Source organism: Saccopteryx bilineata, chromosome 6 (genome assembly GCF_036850765.1).
Source record: "Saccopteryx bilineata isolate mSacBil1 chromosome 6, mSacBil1_pri_phased_curated, whole genome shotgun sequence".
Classification (NCBI taxonomy): Eukaryota; Metazoa; Chordata; class Mammalia; order Chiroptera; family Emballonuridae; genus Saccopteryx; species Saccopteryx bilineata.
In genome coordinates, this window is record NC_089495.1 from 81831410 (window position 1) to 81841094 (window position 9685).

The following is a 9685-nucleotide window of genomic DNA, read 5'->3' on the forward strand; positions in this document are numbered from 1 at the left end:
CCGGGTGGATCCTGGGTCGGGCGCATGAGGGAGTCTGTCTGACTGTCTCTCCCCGTTTTCAGCTTCAGAAAAATACAAAAAATAAATAAATAAATAAAAACACATTGGGCTCCAAAACCCCTCACATTCAGTGCTCACAAAGCCACTGACTTATCCGAGTTTCCTAGAATCAAAGGTTTCTAGCTCACCAGACTTATTCACCTCTGTTCCCCACCTCATTCCTTCTCCCTGCATAATAAACTGCACAAACTGGCCTCTCACTCAACACTCGGCCATCTTGGCTGCTTCTCCTGGCCACATGGCCTCTTTCTGCGCTCTTCTCTGCTCCCTCTGCTCCCTCTGCTCTCTCATGCTAATCATCCCAGGAACCAAGAGAGCAAACTCGTTCTGCCCTCATTTTATAGTGTAGATTCAAAACCTTTAATCCAATATACAAATAGGGAAGTCTCTAATACAAAATCACTTCTCTGAGGCATGATTGGATTTTACCACCCCACATCAAAAAGGTTGGGAAAGGCTTAATCCCAAAACCAAGCCCCAGGCTACAAGGATTCTCAACACACATTAATATCACCTGGGCGACGGCCTCACCTGGGCAGCCCTATTTTTAACAAAGTGAGCATAATATCTTTTATCTGCCCAACACACATGAATATAGTATTGTCAATTGATCATTTTTAGATTAATTTTTGGATTTTGGTAATTAAAAATTTATTGAAATTTAAATTTCTTATACTTGAAAATAAATAAAAATAAACACAAGCTACTCTACACAAAAAAATTACTTATTAGCATATATGTAAAATACACTGTAAAGATGAAATTATTTATTTCATTTGTTTGTCATTTCCATGACAGTGTAGTGACCCCTGCTTATGCTAAGTAATGTGCTCAATGCTCATTTCTTGCAAACAGCTCACAGACATGACAGAAAACAAATTAATAAATGTATGATTTTAGCAAACTCTGTTGAAAACTCATTTCCAAGATGGTATGGGAATCATATGAGGGGACACTAACTTTATTTTGTGAATGTAATGTCTGAATTCTTGAGAACAATGTTAAAAAGATATTTATTTCCTACTTCACTGCTACATGAAGAGATGTTTTTCCCTACACACTCCTGATCTTTATAACATTCATTACTACTCTGTATAACAGTGTATCTAGTAGTAATATAGTAAATGGGTGACAGTGTTGGAAAAAAAATGAATTTGAAAAAATTCTCTCCACAAAGGTAGTAAGAGAAACTCTTTTATTATTGAATAAACATGAAACTAGAATGTGATGCACATCACAGGCAGCCTATGAGGAGATTGAAGACACTGAAGAAATCTCATCCTTTTACATAGTCAAGCAGAATCACACATATTTTCTAGATGAATGATAACTAGTCCCCAAGTAAGAGCACTGGATAGCATCATTTGTCACACATAGTTCATTCTATCTTTAGGTAGGTGTGACCAGTTATATTAGTTAAGAAGCTCTACCCAGAGTTAAAACATACCTCCAAAGATTTAGAGTAGCAAGTAATTTTGCAATTTAGATCAAGGGCTCCACCAAAATTAGGCTGCTACTCTCCCATAGAAAGTGGGAGGTAAGAGTAGGATTTTCCCTCGTTATTACACTTCAGATATATGGCTCCCTGGATCTTTAGAAAGGCATTTCTAGTCATAAAGCTGACAAAACTCCTACCTGGTTTTTGAAAAGATTTATGTACATTTCAAAGAGAGGACAAGGTAAGAATTATAAGTTTTCTAAAGTAAATTCTCTGAGAAGGGGAGGAAAACTTCCTGCCTTATTTTCAACAGGGAGAATTATACCTCTTAGTTTATGTGTATTTGTCCTCGTTACTCATTTAAAGTCCGTGTGCTTGATGCTTCTGAAAACCCAAAATAAAAAGTGTTAGTTTTGTAAAAAGGAAAGTTTATTGGTTGAGAATGTGTTAATCGAGAAGATGGAAGCTCTAGTAGTTTCTCAAATCTGTCTTTGTAAAGTACAAAATTCAGACTTTTTTTCTGTCAAGGTAAGAAAAAATGAAAGTGGCTGTATTTGTGACAACTTACACTCCAAGCAAATTCCTCTACTGGTTAATATGTCTAAAGAAGGAGATACTAATTTTTTTTTTTTTTTCTGAAGCTGGAAATGGGGAGAGACAGTCAGACAGACTCCCGCATGCGCCCAACCGGGATCCACCCGGCACGCCCACCAGGGGGCGATGCTCTGCCCCTCTGCCCCTCCGGGGTGTCACTCTATTGCGACCAGAGCCACTCTAGCACCTGAGGCAGAGGCCACAGAGCCATCCCCAGCGCCCGAGCCATCTTTGCTCCAATGGAGCCTCAGCTGCGGGAGGGGAAGAGAGACACAGAGAGGAAGGAGAGGGGGAGGGGTAGAGAAGCAGATGGGCGCTTCTCCTGTGTGCCCTGGCCGGGAATCAAACCCGGGACTCCTGCACGCCAGGCCGACGCTCTACCACTGAGCCAACCGGCCAGGGCAGGAGATACTAATTTGAAGGCCGTGGGAACAATGCAGGGCCAATCCAAACGGAGTCCTGGACACTGAACATTTCACTGTGCTACATCCTTAAGCAATTGAAATTAGTGTATTTTTCTATTGCACTTCAAAAAATTTTATCTTTTCTGCTTTCTTCTCTATCGGAGCCAGGGTGAGGCAATGATCTAGGTAGGTCTCTTGTAAAATATAGGCTACAGGCCAAATGCCACCTGCAGCATGTGTGTTTTCATGGCCTATGAAGTAAGAACAGTTTTACATCTTTAAATGATTAAAAATGTTGATATATAAAGAAGGAAAAATATTTTATGACATGAAAATTATATGACACTCCAATTCTAGTGTCTATAAATAAAGTGTTATTTGTACAGAAATGCTTACTCCTTTATGCATTGTCTGTGACTACTTTCTAGCTACACCGCTAGAGTTAGAGTTGCAACAGAAACCAAATGGCCATAAATCCTAAAATATTCACTCTCTAAGCCTTTATAGTTAAAGTTTGCTGACACCTGGTCAAAGTACTTAATAATAAGAGTCTAGTCCCTGGACAAGAACTTTGCTACTCAGGAGGAGAAAGAAATTTTCCTCTATACTCTTAGGCACAGACAGGGACAGACAGATAGGAAAGCAGAGAGATGAGAAACATCAACTCGTAGTCACAGCACTTCAGGTGTTCTTTGTGCCCTGGGGGGGGGGGGAGGGCTCCAGCTGAGCCAGTCACCTGTTGCTCAAGCCAGTGACCTTGGGGCTCAAGGCAGCAACCACAGGGTCCTGTCTATGATCCCATGCTCAAACTAGCAACCCCACGCTCAAGCTGGTGAGCCTGCGCTCAAACCAGATTAGTCCATGCTTAAGCAAGTGACCTCAGGGTTTCAAACCTGCATCCTCAGCTCCCCAGGCCAGCACTCTACCCACTGTGCCACCGCCTGGTCAGACTACCTTCCTAAATTCTTTTAGCTGGTCAAATAATTAAATCTACATGAGTCAAATTAGCATGCAAAAATAACCAAATTTAATTTATATACATATGCATGAGAACTCTTCATACGTGAGATAGTCCCCACATAAAGGAGAGGTTCAGGGGGAAGAAAATTCAAATAAAGTCTCTATGGCATTCTGTGCTAAGTATAAGGTAAATGTTTTGAAGGTTTCAAAGGATCACCGTAGGATGATAAAAAGAGCAGATGTTCAATTATTAGTAGATTGCCCTGTAGTTAGATCAAAATATTATTTCTGGTGATAACACGGTATTTATGTAGATAATGTTATACTTATTATATGTTGATATCTTTGCCTAATTTAAGTGTATTTGTATTCTACCACATTCTCCCCCATTTTAGAACAGATCACCATTGTTAGTTAAGATATTTGAACAAAATTTTACATAAGTCTTTTCTTTCTTAAAATTCAAAAATTTGAGGTACAACTGTTAGGAAATTTGCAACTGTTATACTCCCTATCCGCCATGGTTCTACACAAAATAAAATATTGTGTTTCTTTTAAAATTATATATATTTGAATGCCTATGTTTTTTCAGACCTTCTTCTTTCCCTCAGTTCTTTTACCAGATGTAAATAACATACAATAATTAGCTGATACGAGTGACATATTTTGATATTAACTGATTTAGAAGATGCTTACAGGGAATTTATTTTTATTCTTTGAAAAAGGGAATGATATTAAAGCCAGTTTCAAGTCAATTAAAAATTTAGAGAATTCGTAAAAGAATCTAGGGAAAAAGGTCATAAAGGATACACATCAGAGAGAATAGCTACGTTGCATGTCCAAGCACTCCCTGATTGATTTTTCCTCTGATCTTCTCACCAAATTACACTTGCAAAAGTAACCATGGAGACTAAAAGCTTCACTAATGAATTGAACTAGCAGAGTAATACCAAAGAATATAGTAAAAGGAAAGCTAAAGTGATTCTAGAGTCAGAGGTGTCTCATTTTAACATGTAAATTTGATACATTAATTTTTTTTACATCCTAGAAAGTCAACAAAGCCTACATATTATCAGGAAGAGTCAAAACAGAGAAGTAGATTAATCAATCAACTAAATGCTTAGATTTTGATGGCCAGTCTCTAATTTTCCATGCATTTGTTGTTGATCAGTTTGTTTAGCTTATATAGGTACATATCTTTAAGAAACATAACACATTCCTAAAATCATTCACATCTCAATTTAAACATAGCTATGATCACAAAAGCCATTATTTTAGTGATTAAAAGACTATTTTTTGACTAATGCTATTATTCATATATTATGCTATTAATTTAAACAAACATCAATCATAACAATTTAGGGTTTTCAATAAAAAAACACCTCAATTATTAAATTGGCTTGAAGTTATGTAAGTATATAGAAATTACAGGTCTATAGTAATATGAATAGATGACTTTCTATAGAACCATATGTTCAAAGTAATATATTCACAATGCACCACATTTATCTGTCAAATATTCACTGAATACCTCTTACAGTGCTAGGAATTCCAATCAGTATTGGAGGTGTAATTTTAAACAATATATATATATTTTTTACATCCAGAACAATTGGAAGAAAGATACTTGTAAACAAATAATTTCTGTACCTTGAGTAAATGCTGTGATAGTTTTAAATGCCATATGTAAAAGAAGTTGATGAGGGAGTAGCAAATTGATTGGGGAGATGAAGAATGATTTACCACAGTAATTTATTTCTCAGAATACAAGGGTCTGGAGGAGGGATCTGAAGGAAGTTTAGAGTAAGAGGTAGAAAGCAATTATTTGTATTCTCCCACTGCTCCCAGCAAACCTAAAACTGCTAAATCTTGATAGGAGAAAGGTATTTCTGCTAGGTCTTCTTTTTAGAAGCTCCGAAATAAATCCTAATCTGTTTTCCGATGAATCTGTTATGGTAGGCTGTTAGCTATTAACAAAAAAGGAAAGGAACAAACATCTGATTAAGCCAGATTGGTAGGAAGAAGCAGTTTTACAGTTACTCCAGGGAATAGTCATCACTCTGCCAAATGGGTTAACATCCAAATGTACAGGAAAGATGGCTTTTCAATTACCCAAGGGAACAACCGGCACCATCCCCCATTTTGATGCTAGAAAGGGAGAGGGAGAAATGGCAAGGGGCAAATTCTTTTACTAAACGCATGTGCAGTAGAAGCCAAATAAAAAAAAAAAACAACAGAACTATTAGGCATGCAAAGTAAAAGCCAAAATGGCAACCACAAAGGGAAAGGTGACTAAACTAGGAAAATCTGGAAAGTTTCGGTAAGATAACCTCACAAGCTTCTGGAAAATGCACGAAAGGGATTGGAGCGCAGGGGCATTATTAGCACAGGCTCAGGAAAAGCCAGGAAAAACTGGCCAGGTTGAAAGAAAGCCTGCTCTTTCTCAAACCCATGAAAATATAATTCAAGCTTAATAAAGGCCCACCTTGGGGAAACCTGCATGGCTCAGGTACCACTAGCCTCAGCAGCAGACTGTACAGGTGAAGATATTGAAAGGTTGACGCTGGGGAGGCGGGTCCACTGGGGAGGAGGGAAAGCCTATTGTCAGTCTCCCTTGGCAACTGGTAGGTCGGTATAAACCCCTGACTAGGTCAGATCTGGAGATAACTTCAGGGAACTGCCTTATTCTATATGGAAAAACTGACAGGCTAAGCCCGTTATACCTGAATGGAAATTGGCCATGGGGAAGGGTGGAAGCCTCGGTTTAGCTTCTTTTGGCAACTCACGGGTTAGTATAAACCCCCGACTAGGTCAGACCTGGAGAAAACTACAGCAGACTACCTTATCCCATATGGGATAGCTTACAGCCCAGACCCCTACCAGATCTATGGGTGGGGACTAGGAGAGCTGAACCAAAAAGACAAAGCTGGTGTGTTCCCAAAGGAAATTTTATTTAATACACATGGGTGCAAGTGTGCCAAGACAGACCAAAAGCTGAGTTGGCCTGGAGGGGCGGGGGTTAGAGCTGGGTTTTTATGTTAGTCAGGGGTCTTGAAAAAAGCTGCTGATATTACTGCCTCTATAGATACAAAGTAATCTTTTTTTTTTTTTTTTTTTTTTTTTGGTATATGGATTGAAGAGGCACCACAGTTTCTCCAAATTATTTATCTCCTGGTTCAACTCTCTAAAGGAGTCCTGAGTTAGTTCCAGTCTGCGGGCTGAATCCTGCCCGCGTAATGAATTTATGTTGCCCGCGATTAAATTTTTAATATTCTCTGCACAACGCACTGTGGAAATGAAATAAGTGGTTGTTGGTCAAATAAGTTTGTAAATATGATATATATGTTTGCTCGCTTGTGATTTATATTGGGTGTAGGGGACAGGCTATAAGCAGGCCAGGTCGTTGTAGCCTAAGGTTTAAGACTAAGCTTTTCCCCACACCCTTGACTGATTGTATGATCTGGGTGGTGCACTCTCATGAGGAATCCAATTATGCCTCAGATAAGTGACTTTGTATCAGAGACATCCTTATTTGTATATTGGATTAAGGGTTTTTGGTTTTCTACTCTATAAAGTGGAACAGACCAGGAGCTTGCTCTCTCTCGGTTCCTGCTGTCACAATTGCAGGGGCCTCCCTGATCCCTTGGCCTTCACAGGAAAAGCTGCTTTTCTACTTTTCCCTTGTCTTCTTTTGTGGTTTGCCTGTCTTGGTGAGACACCAATAAATAGGATGGCCCACCATTCTGCCGACTACGCCAAATGTAAAGCCAGTAGCCAGGGCCACCATCACAGCCTCCTGGCCCATGCAGGTTCGCAATGGATTCGGACAGTCGGTAAAGAAACAACAAAGCCAAAAACTGATGGGCCATCATCTTTAATCCTAGCTTGCACCCAGTGGGCAAGTGAAAACACACACTGGGCTCCAAAACCCACTCACATTCAGTGCTCACAAAGCTACTGACTAATTCGAGTTTCCTAGGATCAAAGGTTTCTAGCTCACCAGATTTTATTCACCTCTGTTCCCCATCTCCTTCCTTCTCCCTGCACAAACTCTGCACAAACTGGCTTCTCACTCAACACTCCACCATCTTGGCTGCTTCTCTAGCTGGTAGCTGTGTATGCTGTCCTCCTGGCAACTGAGAGTATTACAACCACAACACCAGTTACAGTCAAGACAACATACCCTATAGCTGGATGGGTGAGAGATTGGGCAACTAAACCACGCAGTGGTATGGCCCAAATGTCCACCCTGGCCAAGTGGGGTGCCTACCTGCAACAACACTGTGCTCTTAGCACCAGCCCGTTGAGGGCACAACTGCAGAAGTCTTGGGTCCAGTCACCTATGCGACCTTAGAGTCAGGTGCAACTGGGGCTCAAGAGACAGAACCTGAAGTCAGTCCCTACCAGGAGGGGTGGGTGCCCATCCCCGAAGATGCCTGGTATACTGATGGTTCCAGCAGGGGCCAACCTGCCAAATGGACGGCTATTGCCTTCCATCCGGCCACTGAGACTATTTGGATGGACACGGGTACAGGCCAAAGCAGCCAATGGGCAGAATTAAGAGCTGTTTGGCTAGTTGCCCATAATGAACCTTCACCTCTGGTGATCTGTATTGACAGCTAGGCTGTCTATCATGGACTGACCCTTTGGATTGCTACTTGGCACATTAACCAGTGGATGGTAATGCACCATCCACTATGGGGTCAGGCCATGTGGCAGGACTTATGGGAAATAGGACACCAGAAGCAGGTGACAGTATATCATGTCACGGGGCATGCCCCTCTAACCCATCCTGGGAATGATGAGGCAGATACGTTGGCAAGGGTGCGATGGTTGGAGACTGCACCTGCAGTGAGGTGGCACAGTGGCTCCACCGGCGCCTGCTCCATGCAGGACAGAAAACTATGTGGGCTATGGTTAAGGCTTGGAACTTGCCTGTGTCCTGTGCAGAGGTACTTGCAGCCTGTGAGCAATGTGCAGTATGTTCCAAGGAGCACCCTTGGAGACCACTGGTGTCACCTGGACAGATCCAGAGGGGTCATGTTCTACTGACACAACAGCAGATAGACATTATTGGACCCTTACCAAAGTCAGAAGGGTACCAGTATGCAGCCACTTGTGTAGATACTGCCACCGGGCTGCTTGCTGCTTACCCCTCCTGTAACCCTGACCAGAGGGCAGTCATACAGTCTCTGGACCACCTGAGTGCTGCATACGGGCGACCGCTGGTCCTTGAAAGTGACAATGGTACCCACTTCACCGGTTCAATGGTGAGGCAATGGGCTCAAAAGCTGGGGGTGGACTGGAAGTACCATGTTACCTACCACCCCCAGGCTGCTGGTATCATTGAGCGGTATAATGGACTCTTAAAGCAGAGACTGCAACAGGAGGGGGGCACCGGCTCTCTTACTGGATGGACATGCCACTTATGGACAGTACTCCGGATTTTGAATGAGCGACCTCGATGGGGGAGCCCAGCTCCAGTAGAGGCCCTCCTGCATCGGACAGCTGCCCCCATTCAGTTGCAGATACGCACCAAGGACATTTTACTCAAGCCAGGTTTTGGACAGCAGTGCTCTTGCCTGCTCCAACAGCCCTTCTTAAAGGACAATGGCTTCAATGGACTTGACCCTGGACTGTATAGGCCCGCATCTGAGATGGGTGGCCTTGTTGGCACCATGGGGAAAGGGGTTAGAGGTGGACCTCCAGTTAACTCCTTGGGCAACCAGCACCTGGCCACCTAAGGTAGAAGTGTATTATCCCTTGAGTGCTCAAGGGGACAGCATTATGAAGGGCACTTTTATAATTTCTTTATGGCCAATAATGAGTTCTCCTATTTTACTACATATAGAACCAGCAGATGCTGGTGTATTGGCCAATAAGGTTTGGTATGCCCACTCAGGGCAGCCTCTAGTGCCAGCTACGGTGCTGTCTGCAGACAAAACTCTGGCCTGTATTCTGCCAGAGGGAAAAGATTTGCCTCTCTTGGTGTGGTTGAAAGCTCTCTCATTTCGCTCATAGCTTTTGATTTGTTAATCCTGTTGCTGTAGTTGGTACTGTTTCTGTTTATGCAATGTATCCTACTCTTTGCACAGTGACCATCATGGAAGATGCCTGTGGTTTAGATTGTAAAGCGAGCAAAAGGGGTGGAGAGCAGAGAGCAGAGAAAGGTCACGTGGAGGAGACCAGGAGAAGCAGCCAAGATGGCAGAGTGTTGAGTGAGAAGCCA